Consider the following 4,079-nt stretch of genomic DNA (forward strand, 5'->3'; position numbering starts at 1 on the left):
CCAAAAAAAAAAGAAAGAAAGAAATAAGGTCACAGATAATGCCAAACACAGTTGTAGTGGGTGACTTCAACACCCTACTCTCACCAATTGACAAGTCATCCCAGCAAAAAATAAACAGAGAAGCATATGGATTAAATGAGGTCATAGAGGAAATGGACCTAACAGATATATACAGGACATTTCTTCCAAATGCTGCAGAATACACATTCTTTTCAGCAGCACATGGAACATTCTCTAAAATAGACCATATGTTAGGAAACAAAGTAAATCTTAACAAATACAGGAAAATTGAAATAATTTCTTGCATATCTGACCAAAATGGGATCAAACTAAAAATCAATAGCAAGAAAAACTATAGAGCATACACAAAACCATGGAAATTACTAGATGATGAATGGGTCAATGAAAAGATCAAGAAGGAAATAAAAAAATTCATAGAGTTAAATGATACTAAGAACACATCATACCAAAACCTTTGGGACACAATGAAGGCAGTACAGTGGTAAATTTATAGCTTTAAGTACCTATATTAAGTAATTAAAGAGGTCTTAAGTAAATGGCCTAATACTTCACCTTAAAGCCTTGGAAAAAGAAGAACAAGGCAAACCAAAAATCAGTAGATGGGAAGAAGTAATAAAGATTCAGGCAGAAATTAATGGAATAGAAACCAAAAAGCAATCCAAAGAATCAATGAAAGAAAGAGTTAGTTCATTGAAAGGATAAACAAGATTGACAAACCCTTAGCAAATCTGACCAAAAGAAAGAAAGAAGAGACACAAATAAGACTAGAGATGAAAAAGGAATCACAACAGATACCAGAGAAATTAAAAAAAAATCATAGGGACATAATTTAAAAACATTTACTCCAGTAAGTATGAAAATCTGAAAGAAATGGATGATTTCCTTGATTTATATAACCTACCTAAATTAAATCAAGATGAGATTAATCACTTAAATAGACCTATAACAAGTACAGAGATCCAAGCAGTCAACAAAAATCATACAACTAAAAGAGTCCAGGCCCAGATGGATTCACTGGTGAATTTTACCAGACCTTCAAGGAAAAACTAACACCATTGCTTCTTAAGTTTTTCATAAAATAACAAAAAAAGGAATCCAAACCCCTACTACAAAGCCAGCATCACCCTGATACCAAAACCAAGCAAAGATAAAACAAAAAAAGAAAATTACAGACCAATCTCCCTCATGAACATAGATGCAAAAATTCTCAACAAAATAAAGGCAAACAGAATACAAGAATATATCAGGAAGATCATTCACCCTGACCAAGTAGGCTTTATCACAGGGATGGTTCAACATATACAAATCGATAAATATAATACATTATAAATTGGACTGAAGGATGAAAATCACATGATCATCTCATTAGATGCAGACAAAGCATTCGACAAAATCCAACATCCCTTCATGATAAAAGTCCTACAGACACTGGGAATTGAAGGAACATATCTCAATATAATAAAGGCTATTTATGACAAGCCTACAGCCAACATATTACAAAATAGGGAATGACATAGAAGCTTTTCCACTAAAATCAGGAACAAGACAAAGGTGTCCACTGACCCCACTTTTATTTAATATAGTACTGGAAGTCTTAGCTGTAGCAATAAGACAAGTGGCACACATAAAAAGGATACAAATTGGAATGGAAGAGATCAAGTTATCATTATTTGCAGATGACATGATTCTATAGATAAAGGACCCTAAAAACTCTATCAGCAAACTGTTAGAGCTGATAAACATCGATATCTATGTATCAGAATACAAAATAAATACACATAAATCAGTAGCCTTCCTACATGCTCACAACAAACACACAGAGGATGAAGTCAGAGAATCGCTCCCATTCACAATTGCATAAAAAATAATAACAAAGTACCTCGGAATAAACCTCACCAAGGAAGTGAAGGATCTCTACAATGAGAACTTTAAAACATTCAAGCAAGAAATTGCAGAAGACACTAGGAAATGGAAAAACATTCATTGTTCCTGGATTGGGAGAATCAATATTGTGAAAATGGCAATCTTACCAAAAGCAATCTACACATTTAATCCCCATCAAAATTTCAACAGCATTCTTCACAGAAATACAAAAAAATCATCCAAACATACATTTGTAATCACAAAAAATCTCGAATATATAAAACAATACTGAGCAAAAAAAATAAGGCTGGTGGTATCACCATACCTGATTTTAACCTATACTACACAGAGCCATAGTAGCAAAAGCAGCATGGTACTGGCACAAAAGCAGACATGTAGATAAATGGAACAGAATAGAGGACCCAGATGTAAGTCTGGGTAGCTAATGCCACCTGATATTCAATCAAGATGCCAAAAATACTTATTGGAGAAAAGACAGCCTTTTCAGCTAATTGTACTGAGAAAACTGGATATGTATCTGTAGAAGGATGAAAATAGATTCTTTTCTCTCTCCATGCACAGGAATTAAGTCCAAATGGATTAAAGACCTTACCATCAGACCTGATACTCTGAAACTGCTAGAGGAAAAAGTAGGGGAAACCTTTCAACATATTGGTCTTGGCAAAGACTTTCTGAATACAACCCCAATCTCTAAGGCAATAAAACCACAAGTTAACCGCTGGACCCTCAAGAAATTACAAAGATTTTGTATGGCAAAGGACTCTGGATAAAGGAAAGAAGCAACCTACGGAATGGGAAAAAATCTTTGCCAGCTATACATCTGATAGAGGATTAATATCTAGGATATACAAAGAACTCAAAAAATTAAATAATAACAAATCAAACAAGCCAGTTGAAAAATGAGCTATGGAACTAAATAGAGAGCTCTCAAAAGAAAAAAAAAATACGTATGGCATACAAGCATCTAAAAAATGTTCTACATCCCTACTCATAAGGGATATGCAAATTAAAACTATGTTGAGATTCCATCTCACTCCTGTCAGATTGGCTACCATCAAGAAAACAAATGACCAAAAATACTAGTGAGGATGTGGAAAAAGAGGGACCTTTCTACACTGTTGGTGGGAATGAAATCTGGTCCAGCCCCTGTGGAAATAAGTGTGGAGGTTCCTAAGACAGCTAAAAATAGCTCTGCAATATGACACAGCTACAGCACCACTAGGCATTCAACTCATTATGTTAGAGAGTTGCTCAAACATGCATATTGCTGCTCAATTCACAACAGCTGGGAAATGGAATCAGCCTAGATGTCCTTCAACTGATGAGTGGATAATGAAGATATGGCACATTTATACACTGGAATTCTACTCAGTGGTAAAGAAATATGAAGTTATGAAATTTGAAGGAAAATGGATGGATCTGGAAAGGATTATTCTAAGTGAGGTAACCCAGACCCAGAAAGCCAAGCAGTGCATATTATCTCTCATATGTGGAGCCTAGCTACAGATGATTGGACTTCTGTGTGAGTAGGAAGAAAACTCAGTAGCAAAGGCCAGTAAGCTAGAAAAGAGATATAAAGGGAAGAGAAAGGGAGGGAGGGATGTACTTAATAGGATGGTGTTTAATATTTGTAAGTAGAAGAATAGATTAATGGGGGTGAAAAGACCCAAAATCAGGTCAGCAGAACAGATTGAGTAAAGGAAATGTGGAGGGAGGGCTAATCAAAATCTAAGAGGATATAAGTAAAGCATATGGAAACCTGCTGTTTTGGATAATGGAACACTCAGGAGCTGTAGATAGTTGCTAGAAAATTTTTAGTACCAGGGATGGGATACCTTCCAGTGAGTTGTTGGCCAGAGAGGTCACTGATGCCCCCAAAACATTATAGGCCATTGCTTAGGCCCTTGGTTTCCCACCAGGAATAGATTGTAAGACCCTATTGCTGACACATACTTGGGCTGTAAGCCCACTGAGATATCCTGCTGGAACTGAGCTGATAACCTCCTCCATGTAGACCAGCTGACAGAAAGCTGGAAGAAGCCATTCTTCATGAAATTCAATGGGAGAAAGAGAAATCACCAATGAAGATACTCAACAGTGGACACTTCAAGCCTTACATTTTGCCAGCCACACCAAATAAGCCAACGGGTGCAATAGTGGCATATCTATCATTG

Source organism: Jaculus jaculus, unplaced genomic scaffold, assembly GCF_020740685.1.
Source record: "Jaculus jaculus isolate mJacJac1 unplaced genomic scaffold, mJacJac1.mat.Y.cur mat_scaffold_42_1_1262500_arrow_ctg1, whole genome shotgun sequence".
NCBI lineage: Eukaryota > Metazoa > Chordata > Mammalia > Rodentia > Dipodidae > Jaculus > Jaculus jaculus.